Below are 12,799 nucleotides of genomic sequence, written 5' to 3'. Positions count from 1 at the left end.
ATTCTGAGCAGCTTGCGGTCACTTCAGACAATTTAGTTCCTGTTTTGACGTCACGAACATGCCCTGCAGTCGGCCAGCCACGCCTGCATTCCCCCGGCATGCCTGCGTTTGTATCTGACAAGCCTGTGTTTTTCCACACACTCCCCGAAAACGGTCAGTTACCCCCCAGAAACGCCCGCTTCATATCAATCACTCTGCGGTGAGCAGTGCGACTGAAAAGCGTCGCTAGACCTTATGTGAAACTACTTTGGCTGTTGTGAAAGTACATCGCACGTGTGGATTGCGCCGCTTACGCATGCGCAGAAGTGCAGCTTTTTTTACTAAACACTGCGCTGCGAACGAAAACAGAAAGTGAACAACTTGGAATGACCACCATTGGCAGAGATGTGTGCTGAGCGATCTATCATAGACCGCTCAACACACATCTCACCCCCCACTTAGCACAGCGAGATGTGTGCTGAGCGAGGGGGGGGGGGGGTGACGGGCGGGTGCTTATTTCACCCAGTGGATGAAATAAGGGATGTGCTAGATTGTACCAATCTAGCACCGGTGATAGCAATGCGCGGGGTCGTGTTTTGCTATCACTGGGGGGCATACACTAGTCAGATTGCTTAGATTTTAAGAACAGATCTCTCTGTGTGTACCCCCCTTTAGAGCGTTAGATTCTGTGAGACTCTGCTAGTATCATCTTTTTTTTTCTTTTCTGAAATTATACCGTATATGTGCACAATGCACCAGGACAATGTGCTGATTCATTTGTCATGCATCACTTCAACATGTTTTTAATATTAACATATGAAAGTTAACATTTTTAGAAACACAATTCAGGTGGTAATTTGGAAATTATAACTATATATATATATATATATATATATATATATACCGCTTGTGGCCCGGCACTCTCAGCATAATAGGATTACTCCGTCTGTTGCCTTCCGTAATTAGGAGAGTATAGCTACTCCCCAAATATGCAAGTCTTGAACGGCGGCACTCAGAACAAAAGAGACACGACACTGCAAGTTGTTGCCAACGTTTCAAAGCAGACAGCTTTTTCGTCAGGGCATAAACAATACAAACATACACTCACCCATTTAAGTGCTCACCATCACCACGCCGCTTCCCGCCGCCGGCCTCCTCCGTTCTGCCGTGCGCGGGTTGATGACATCACCGTGCAACCCGTCACCATAGAAACAGCTGTAAACAATGTTTTACAATATGACAGTGCTCAGATGTTACAGATAGATAGAGATGGAAACATACAAATTGCACCAAAGTACTGTGTATCCTGCTGTAAAAGCTACTACATAACAATAGTTATAAAACTGATCATATAATGCACTGAATAATAGGGCTATAGAAAACTATGTAAACCATTATTTTCATTAAGCCCTTTCGGGCTGAGAGAATCAAGCAAAAATATCCACCTGGCCTCACGCTGCCTAAGCAGCTTAGAATGGTTACCTCCTCTGGGTGATGCTGGAATATGATCTATTATCTTATGTTTGAGTGAGGTAGGGGAATGTCCTGCCACGGCAAAATGCCGGGCAACAGGTTGTTCACTTTTTCCAGAGAGGACAGCCTCCCGGATCGCAAATCTATGTTGTCCCATTCTAACCTTAAATTCGCAGTCGGTCTTGCCCACGTAATATTTACCACAAGGGCATATCAATACATAGATTACGAATTTAGATGAGCAAGATAAATGGTGATAGATTTTAAATGTTTGATTTTTAAAGGGATGTTTAATCACGTCCCCGGTCAGCATGTAACTGCATGTTACACACCCGAGACATTTAAAGCAACCAGGCTTTTTATTGCCCAAAAAGGTGAAAGGCACATTCCGTTTACCAAACCCCGTAATGTCAGTACGCACTACAAAATCACGGATATTCCTGCCACGTGAATGGCAGCACATGATCTTTTTGTTGTCTAAACCCGTAAGCTTTTTATCAGAGGCAATAATTGGCCAATATGTATTGACAGCATGTCTAACCTTATCGCTAGCTAGATTAAACCTGCTAGGCCAAATAATCCTATCGGAAGTAGACTTAGCTTTTTTAGATTTAAGGGTATCCGTTCTAGGAATTGCCAATACTTTTCTTTTGACCTCTAAGAGTGTCTTTCTATCATATCCCCGTGCTTCAAATTTATCCACCATTAGGTCAAGTGAGTGTATGGCCTCATCATCCTCACTGCAAATTAGAGATGAGCGCCTGAAATTTTTCGGGTTTTGTGTTTTGGTTTTGGGTTCGGTTCCGCGGCCGTGTTTTGGGTTCGAACGCGTTTTGGCAAAACCTCACCGAATTTTTTTTGTCGGATTCGGGTGTGTTTTGGATTCGGGTGTTTTTTTCAAAAAACACTAAAAAACAGCTTAAATCATAGAATTTGGGGGTCATTTTGATCCCAAAGTATTATTAACTACAAAAACCATAATTTACACTCATTTTCAGTCTATTCTGAATACCTCACACCTCACAATATTATTTTTAGTCCTAAAATTTGCACCGAGGTCGCTGTGTGAGTAAGATAAGCGACCCTAGTGGCCGACACAAACACCGGGCCCATCTAGGAGTGGCACTGCAGTGTCACGCAGGATGTCCCTTCCAAAAAACCCTCCCCAAACAGCACATGACGCAAAGAAAAAAAGAGGCGCAATGAGGTAGCTGTGTGAGTAAGATTAGCGACCCTAGTGGCCGACACAAACACCGGGCCCATCTAGGAGTGGCACTGCAGTGTCACGCAGGATGGCCCTTCCAAAAAACCCTCCCCAAACAGCACATGACGCAAAGAAAAAAAGAGGCGCAATGAGGTAGCTGTGTGAGTAAGATTAGCGACCCTAGTGGCCGACACAAACACCGGGCCCATCTAGGAGTGGCACTGCAGTGTCACGCAGGATGTCCCTTCCAAAAAACCCTCCCCAAACAGCACATGACGCAAAGAAAAAAAGAGGCGCAATGAGGTAGCTGTGTGAGTAAGATTAGCGACCCTAGTGGCCGACACAAACACCGGGCCCATCTAGGAGTGGCACTGCAGTGTCACGCAGGATGTCCCTTCCAAAAAACCCTCCCCAATCAGCACATGATGCAAAGAAAAAGAAAAGAAAAAAGAGGTGCAAGATGGAATTGTCCTTGGGCCCTCCCACCCACCCTTATGTTGTATAAACAAAACAGGACATGCACACTTTAACCAACCCATCATTTCAGTGACAGGGTCTGCCACACGACTGTGACTGATATGACGGGTTGGTTTGGACCCCCCCCAAAAAAGAAGCAATTAATCTCTCCTTGCACAAACTGGCTCTACAGAGGCAAGATGTCCACCTCATCTTCACCCTCCGATATATCACCGTGTACATCCCCCTCCTCACAGATTATCAATTCGTCCCCACTGGAATCCACCATCTCAGCTCCCTGTGTACTTTGTGGAGGCAATTGCTGCTGGTCAATGTCTCCGCGGAGGAATTGATTATAATTCATTTTAATGAACATCATCTTCTCCACATTTTCTGGATGTAACCTCGTACGCCGATTGCTGACAAGGTGAGCGGCGGCACTAAACACTCTTTCGGAGTACACACTTGTGGGAGGGCAACTTAGGTAGAATAAAGCCAGTTTGTGCAAGGGCCTCCAAATTGCCTCTTTTTCCTGCCAGTATAAGTACGGACTGTGTGACGTGCCTACTTGGATGCGGTCACTCATATAATCCTCCACCATTCTATCAATGTTGAGAGAATCATATGCAGTGACAGTAGACGACATGTCCGTAATCGTTGTCAGGTCCTTCAGTCCGGACCAGATGTCAGCATCAGCAGTCGCTCCAGACTGCCCTGCATCACCGCCAGCGGGTGGGCTCGGAATTCTGAGCCTTTTCCTCGCACCCCCAGTTGCGGGAGAATGTGAAGGAGGAGATGTTGACAGGTCGCGTTCCGCTTGACTTGACAATTTTGGCACCAGCAGGTCTTTCAACCCCAGCAGACCTGTGTCTGCCGGAAAGAGAGATCCAAGGTAGGCTTTAAATCTAGGATCGAGCACGGTGGCCAAAATGTAGTGCTCTGATTTCAACAGATTGACCACCCGTGAATCCTTGTTAAGCGAATTAAGGGCTGCATCCACAAGTCCCACATGCCTAGCGGAATCGCTCCCTTTTAGCTCCTTCTTCAATGCCTCCAGCTTCTTCTGCAAAAGCCTGATGAGGGGAATGACCTGACTCAGGCTGGCAGTGTCTGAACTGACTTCACGTGTGGCAAGTTCAAAGGGCATCAGAACCTTGCACAACGTTGAAATCATTCTCCACTGCACTTGAGACAGGTGCATTCCACCTCCTATATCGTGCTCAATTGTATAGGCTTGAATGGCCTTTTGCTGCTCCTCCAACCTCTGAAGCATATAGAGGGTTGAATTCCACCTCGTTACCACTTCTTGCTTCAGATGATGGCAGGGCAGGTTCAGTAGTTTTTGGTGGTGCTCCAGTCTTCTGTACGTGGTGCCTGTACGCCGAAAGTGTCCCGCAATTTTTCTGGCCACCGACAGCATCTCTTGCACGCCCCTGTCGTTTTTTAAAAAATTCTGCACCACCAAATTCAAGGTATGTGCAAAACATGGGACGTGCTGGAATTTGCCCATATTTAATGCACACACAATATTGCTGGCGTTGTCCGATGCCACAAATCCACAGGAGAGTCCAATTGGGGTAAGCCATTCCGCGATGATCTTCCTCAGTTGCCGTAAGAGGTTTTCAGCTGTGTGCGTATTCTGGAAAGCGGTGATACAAAGCGTAGCCTGCCTAGGAAAGAGTTGGCGTTTGCGAGATGCTGCTACTGGTGCCGCCGCTGCTGTTCTTGCGGCGGGAGTCCATACATCTACCCAGTGGGCTGTCACAGTCATATAGTCCTGACCCTGCCCTGCTCCACTTGTCCACATGTCCGTGGTTAAGTGGACATTGGGTACAACTGCATTTTTTAGGACACTGGTGAGTCTTTTTCTGACGTCCGTGTACATTCTCGGTATCGCCTGCCTAGAGAAGTGGAACCTAGATGGTATTTGGTAACGGGGGCACACTGCCTCAATAAATTGTCTAGTTCCCTGTGAACTAACGGCGGATACCGGACGCACGTCTAACACCAACATAGTTGTCAAGGACTCAGTTATCCGCTTTGCAGTAGGATGACTGCTGTGATATTTCATCTTCCTCGCAAAGGACTGTTGAACAGTCAATTGCTTACTGGAAGTAGTACAAGTGGGCTTACGACTTCCCCTCTGGGATGACCATCGACTCCCAGCGGCAACAACAGCAGCGCCAGCAGCAGTAGGCGTTACACGCAAGGATGCATCGGAGGAATCCCAGGCAGGAGAGGACTCGTCAGAATTGCCAGTGTCATGGCCTGCAGGACTATTGGCATTCCTGGGGAAGGAGGAAATTGACACTGAGGGAGTTGGTGGGGTGGTTTGCGTGAGCTTGGTTACAAGAGGAAGGGATTTACTGGTCAGTGGACTGCTTCCGCTGTCACCCAAAGTTTTTGAACTTGTCACTGACTTATTATGAATGCGCTGCAGGTGACGTATAAGGGAGGATGTTCCGAGGTGGTTAACGTCCTTACCCCTACTTATTACAGCTTGACAAAGGGAACACACGGCTTGACACCTGTTGTCCGCATTTCTGGTGAAATACCTCCACACCGAAGAGCTGATTTTTTTGGTATTTTCACCTGGCATGTCAACGGCCATATTCCTCCCACGGACAACAGGTGTCTCCCCCGGTGCCTGACTTAAACAAACCACCTCACCATCAGAATCCTCCTGGTCAATTTCCTCCCCAGCGCCAGCAACACCCATATCCTCCTCATCCTGGTGTACTTCAACACTGACATCTTCAATCTGACTATCAGGAACTGGACTGCGGGTGCTCCTTCCAGCACTTGCAGGGGGCGTGCAAATGGTGGAAGGCGCATGCTCTTCACGTCCAGTGTTGGGAAGGTCAGGCATCGCAACCGACACAATTGGACTCTCCTTGTGGATTTGGGATTTCGAAGAATGCACAGTTCTTTGCTGTGCTGCTTTTGCCAGCTTGAGTCTTTTCATTTTTCTAGCGAGAGGCTGAGTGCTTCCATCCTCATGTGAAGCTGAACCACTAGCCATGAACATAGGCCAGGGCCTCAGCCGTTCCTTGCCACTCCGTGTGGTAAATGGCATATTGGCAAGTTTACGCTCCTCCTCCGACAATTTTATTTTAGGTTTTGGAGTCCTTTTCTTACTGATATTTGGTGTTTTGGATTTGACATGCTCTGTACTATGACATTGGGCATCGGCCTTGGCAGACGACGTTGCTGGCATTTCATCGTCTCGGCCATGACTAGTGGCAGCAGCTTCACCACGAGGTGGAAGTGGATCTTGATCTTTCCCTAATTTTGGAACCTCAACATTTTTGTTCTCCATATTTTAATAGGCACAACTAAAAGGCACCTCAGGTAAACAATGGAGATGGATGGATTGGATACTAGTATACAATTATGGACGGGCTGCCGAGTGCCGACACAGAGGTAGCCACAGCCGTGAACTACCGCACTGTACTGTGTCTGCTGCTAATATATAGACTGGTTGATAAAGAGATAGTATACTCGTAACTAGTATGTATGTATAAAGAAAGAAAAAAAAACCACGGTTAGGTGGTATATACAATTATGGACGGGCTGCCGAGTGCCGACACAGAGGTAGCCACAGCCGTGAACTACCGCACTGTACTGTGTCTGCTGCTAATATATAGACTGGTTGATAAAGAGATAGTATACTCGTAACTAGTATGTATGTATAAAGAAAGAAAAAAAAACCACGGTTAGGTGGTATATACAATTATGGACGGGCTGCCGAGTGCCGACACAGAGGTAGCCACAGCCGTGAACTACCGCACTGTACTGTGTCTGCTGCTAATATATAGACTGGTTGATAAAGAGATAGTATACTCGTAACTAGTATGTATGTATAAAGAAAGAAAAAAAAACCACGGTTAGGTGGTATATACAATTATGGACGGGCTGCCGAGTGCCGACACAGAGGTAGCCACAGCCGTGAACTACCGCACTGTACTGTGTCTGCTGCTAATATATAGACTGGTTGATAAAGAGATAGTATACTCGTAACTAGTATGTATGTATAAAGAAAGAAAAAAAAACCACGGTTAGGTGGTATATACAATTATGGACGGGCTGCCGAGTGCCGACACAGAGGTAGCCACAGCCGTGAACTACCGCACTGTACTGTGTCTGCTGCTAATATAGACTGGTTGATAAAGAGATAGTATACTCGTAACTAGTATGTATGTATAAAGAAAGAAAAAAAAACCACGGTTAGGTGGTATATACAATTATGGACGGGCTGCCGAGTGCCGACACAGAGGTAGCCACAGCCGTGAACTACCGCACTGTACTGTGTCTGCTGCTAATATATAGACTGGTTGATAAAGAGATAGTATACTCGTAACTAGTATGTATGTATAAAGAAAGAAAAAAAAACCACGGTTAGGTGGTATATACAATTATGGACGGGCTGCCGAGTGCCGACACAGAGGTAGCCACAGCCGTGAACTACCGCACTGTACTGTGTCTGCTGCTAATATAGACTGGTTGATAAAGAGATAGTATACTCGTAACTAGTATGTATGTATAAAGAAAGAAAAAAAAAACACGGTTAGGTGGTATATACAATTATGGACGGGCTGCCGAGTGCCGACACAGAGGTAGCCACAGCCGTGAACTACCGCACTGTACTGTGTCTGCTGCTAATATATAGACTGGTTGATAAAGAGATAGTATACTCGTAACTAGTATGTATGTATAAAGAAAGAAAAAAAAACCACGGTTAGGTGGTATATACAATTATGGACGGGCTGCCGAGTGCCGACACAGAGGTAGCCACAGCCGTGAACTACCGCACTGTACTGTGTCTGCTGCTAATATAGACTGGTTGATAAAGAGATAGTATACTCGTAACTAGTATGTATGTATAAAGAAAGAAAAAAAAACCACGGTTAGGTGGTATATACAATTATGGACGGGCTGCCGAGTGCCGACACAGAGGTAGCCACAGCCGTGAACTACCGCACTGTACTGTGTCTGCTGCTAATATATAGACTGGTTGATAAAGAGATAGTATACTCGTAACTAGTATGTATGTATAAAGAAAGAAAAAAAAACCACGGTTAGGTGGTATATACAATTATGGACGGGCTGCCGAGTGCCGACACAGAGGTAGCCACAGCCGTGAACTACCGCACTGTACTGTGTCTGCTGCTAATATAGACTGGTTGATAAAGAGATAGTATACTCGTAACTAGTATGTATGTATAAAGAAAGAAAAAAAAAACCACGGTTAGGTGGTATATACAATTATGGACGGGCTGCCGAGTGCCGACACAGAGGTAGCCACAGCCGTGAACTACCGCACTGTACTGTGTCTGCTGCTAATATAGACTGGTTGATAAAGAGATAGTATACTACTAATATTATATATACTGGTGGTCAGGTCACTGGTCACTAGTCACACTGGCAGTGGCACTCCTGCAGCAAAAGTGTGCACTGTTTAATTTTAATATAATATTATGTACTCCTGGCTCCTGCTATAACCTATAACTGGCACTGCAGTAGTGCTCCCCAGTCTCCCCCACAATTATAAGCTGTGTGAGCTGAGCAGTCAGACAGATATATAATATATATAGATGATGCAGCACACTGGCCTGAGCCTGAGCAGTGCACACAGATATGGTATGTGACTGACTGAGTCACTGTGTGTATCGCTTTTTTCAGGCAGAGAACGGATATATTAAATAAACTGCACTGTGTGTCTGGTGGTCACTCACTATATAATATATTATGTACTCCTGGCTCCTGCTATAACCTATAACTGGCACTGCAGTAGTGCTCCCCAGTCTCCCCCACAATTATAAGCTGTGTGAGCTGAGCAGTCAGACAGATATATATAATATTATATATAGATAATAGATGATGCAGCACACTGGCCTGAGCCTGAGCAGTGCACACAGATATGGTATGTGACTGAGTCACTGTGTGCTGTGTATCGCTTTTTTCAGGCAGAGAACGGATTATAAAGTAAACTGCACTGTCCTCACTAGTAAACTCTCTCCACTCAGTCTCTACACTTCTACAGTAACAGTACTCCTCCTAGTCAGCTCCAGTAAATCTCTCTCAGTCTCTTATAATCTAAATGGAGAGGACGCCAGCCACGTCCTCTCCCTATCAATCTCAATGCACGTGTGAAAATGGCGGCGACGCGCGGCTCCTTATATAGAATCCGAGTCTCGCGATAGAATCCGAGCCTCGCGAGAATCCGACAGCGTCATGATGACGTTCGGGCGCGCTCGGGTTAACCGAGCAAGGCGGGAAGATCCGAGTCGCTCGGACCCGTGAAAAAAAACATGAAGTTCTGGCGGGTTCGGATTCAGAGAAACCGAACCCGCTCATCTCTACTGCAAATGCGTCTCGCACGCAAGAATTGGGAAAAAGGGAGACCCCTGCGTATAGGCATTGGATGATGGCTGGTCGCCTGCAACAATGTATTGCGATCAGTGGGTTTAACAAATAAAGATGTTTTAATTTTGTCCCCACATCTTTGAATTCTAACATCCAAAAATCAATGCTGTTAATGTCAGATTTGCAAACCAGTTTAACAGGGCTGTCACTGTCGTTATGTCGTTCAATAAGGGATTGCAATGAATCTATATCTCCCAACCATAGCAGTAGCATATCATCAATATAGCGTGAATAATGCAGTATCTTGCTAGAAATATTGTAATCATTAAAGAAAATATCCCTCTCCACTGAGATCATGTAGGCATTTGCATACGACGGGGCCACCGAGGACCCCATCGCACACCCAGCTAGTTGAAGGAAAAATTTACCATCATAATAGAAATAATTCCTACTTAATACCATTTCTAATAAGCAGCAAAAGAAATTGACGTCAGGTCCCTTATACCAAATGTTATCAGTAATGAGTTGTCTAGTTGCTGCAATGCCTTCAGCATGAGGTATACAAGTATACAGTGAACTAACATCAATGCTGCTGAAAATGACATCAGAGGGAAGTTTATCCAACTTCATCAATTGTAATAATAGCGAGGTCGTATCCTTCAACACACGTGGAGCATTTTGTACACAGGGCTGAAGATATGTGTCTAAATAAATAGAAACTGGCTGAAAGATAGAACCCCGGGCTGATATAATCGGTCTGCCCGGGGGATTCAACCTGTCTTTGTGCATCTTCGGAATCGTGTACAAAATTGGCTTGATGGGACAATCAGTCATAAGCAAGCGAGCTACATCATTAGAGATAATGCCATTATCAACTGATTGCAACAAAAACTTATCAAGATGTTTTTTAAATTCATCTGTAGGGTCACAAGGCAATAAACGGTAAGTGATGTTATCAGACAACTGGCGGGTAATTTCATTTTTATAATCAATTAAATCCTGAACAACAATCGAGCCGCCTTTATCAGCGGCCCGTATAACAATATCCTGTCTAGATCCTAGACTCTGTAAAGCTTGATACTCTGCTTTTGAGAGGTTGGAATGTCCCCTATCAGATCTTGAATGGTCAGTATCTACAGCAGAGTCAACCAATCGGGTAAAGGTCTTAATCGAGGCATTATTTGATAAAGGATCAAAGCTCGAAGGAGCTTTTAATTTCCGTAATTCAGGTGGAATAACATCCTGCTTGTTATTAGAGGCCATAGCCCCAAAATGTTCCCGTAATTTGAGTTGTCGATTTAATTTGAACATTTCTATTTTCCAAATAAACGGATCAAATGAGGTGGTAGGTACAAAGTTCAATCCTTTTTTGAGGACAGATTCCTCAACACTGGAAAGTGGTGTACTTGAAAGATTAAATATTACTTCTTCCTGGGGGCCGATGTTTTTTTGGGATTGCCGCTTCCACTGGCCACCTCTTCTGTTGTACCTCCGTCGGCTGCACGGTATTTCGCCCGTGTTCTCGTGCCTAAAGGGAGGGATCTGTATTTTTTGCCACGACGGGGACCTTGGTCGCTATCGCTAGCAGAGGTGGCAGTTTCATTCGTGATATTAGACGATTTATTATAATAGAACCTTCTGCCATTTCTCTGCTGTGCGGACCGATTTTGTGGTCCACCCGTCAACCAGCCATAGACATTATTGGTATCATAATCGGTGTTGACCTTTGCAAATTTTTCACGTTTATATCGCAATAGGTCAGTTTTATAAGACTCAAGTTGGGTGGATAATTTATCAAACCAATCACAGGTTTTATCCTCCTGTAACGTTTTCTTGTGAATTACCTCATATTCACTAATTTTAGATTTTGTTACATTATGCTCCCTGGTAGCCTCTTCGATAACTAGAAGCATCAAATCCAGGGAGCATTTATTTAAAATAGCCACCCAACGTTTGCAAAAGGTAATGTTATGCCTCCCAATCGTGGGCATGTTCTTAACTCGGAATCCGCGTGGCAGTTTTTTAGCCGTAAAATACTCAGAAAGAGTGGCTCCATGATAGTAGAAATCTATCTCACGTTTTTTAAGTTTTAAAAGGTCTCTGTAAATGTCTTGAACAGGAATATTATCAGTCACTGAAAAAACTTTTTCTTTGTACACAATATTTCCAGCATCAGAATCAGAAAAAGATAGTACATCTCCAATATCCAACACAACCCTAGACGGGATATCAGGCATTATGTTTGCATTTTCCATGACAACTGTTCACTGCAACTCTGCAACACACTGTGCAATAAAATCAGCACGGATGGATTAAAACCAACTCAGTTCCTAATGCTGTACCACTGATAAACAGGTAAATGAAACCAGCAGTTTGATGAAATGAGCCCTTTTAAATCACCGCAAGGTGCCTGAGCAATACAAGAACAATTCCCAACTGGAGAAGTACTTGCTTGTATATACCGCTTGTGGCCCGGCACTCTCAGCATAATAGGATTACTCCGTCTGTTGCCTTCCGTAATTAGGAGAGTATAGCAACTCCCCAAATATGCAAGTCTTGAACGGCGGCACTCAGAACAAAAGAGACACGACACTGCAAGTTGTTGCCAACGTTTCAAAGCAGACAGCTTTTTCGTCAGGGCATAAACAATACAAACATACACTCACCCATTTAAGTGCTCACCATCACCACACCGCTTCCCGCCGCACGACAACAAAAAGATCATGTGCTGCCATTCACGTGGCAGGAATATCCGTGATTTTGTAGTGCGTACTGACATTACGGGGTTTGGTAAACGGAATGTGCCTTTCACCTTTTTGGGCAATAAAAAGCCTGGTTGCTTTAAATGTCTCGGGTGTGTAACATGCAGTTACATGCTGACCGGGGACGTGATTAAACATCCCTTTAAAAATCAAACATTTAAAATCTATCACCATTTATCTTGCTCATCTAAATTCGTAATCTATGTATTGATATGCCCTTGTGGTAAATATTACGTGGGCAAGACCGACTGCGAATTTAAGGTTAGAATGGGACAACATAGATTTGCGATCTGGGAGGCTGTTCTCTCAGGAAAAAGTGAACAACCTGTTGCCCGGCATTTTGCCGTGGCAGGACATTCCCCTACCTCACTCAAACATAAGATAATAGATCATATTCCAGCATCACCCAGAGGAGGTAACCGTTCTAAGCTGCTTAGGCAGCGTGAGGCCAGGTGGATATTTTTGCTTGATTCTCTCAGCCCAAAAGGGCTTAATGAAAATAATGGTTTACATAGTTTTCTATAGCCCTATTATTCAGTGCATTATATGATCAGTTTTA

This window comes from Pseudophryne corroboree, chromosome 8 (genome assembly GCF_028390025.1).
Source record: "Pseudophryne corroboree isolate aPseCor3 chromosome 8, aPseCor3.hap2, whole genome shotgun sequence".
In the NCBI taxonomy this organism is placed as follows: Eukaryota; Metazoa; Chordata; class Amphibia; order Anura; family Myobatrachidae; genus Pseudophryne; species Pseudophryne corroboree.
This window is presented reverse-complemented; position numbering follows the sequence as displayed.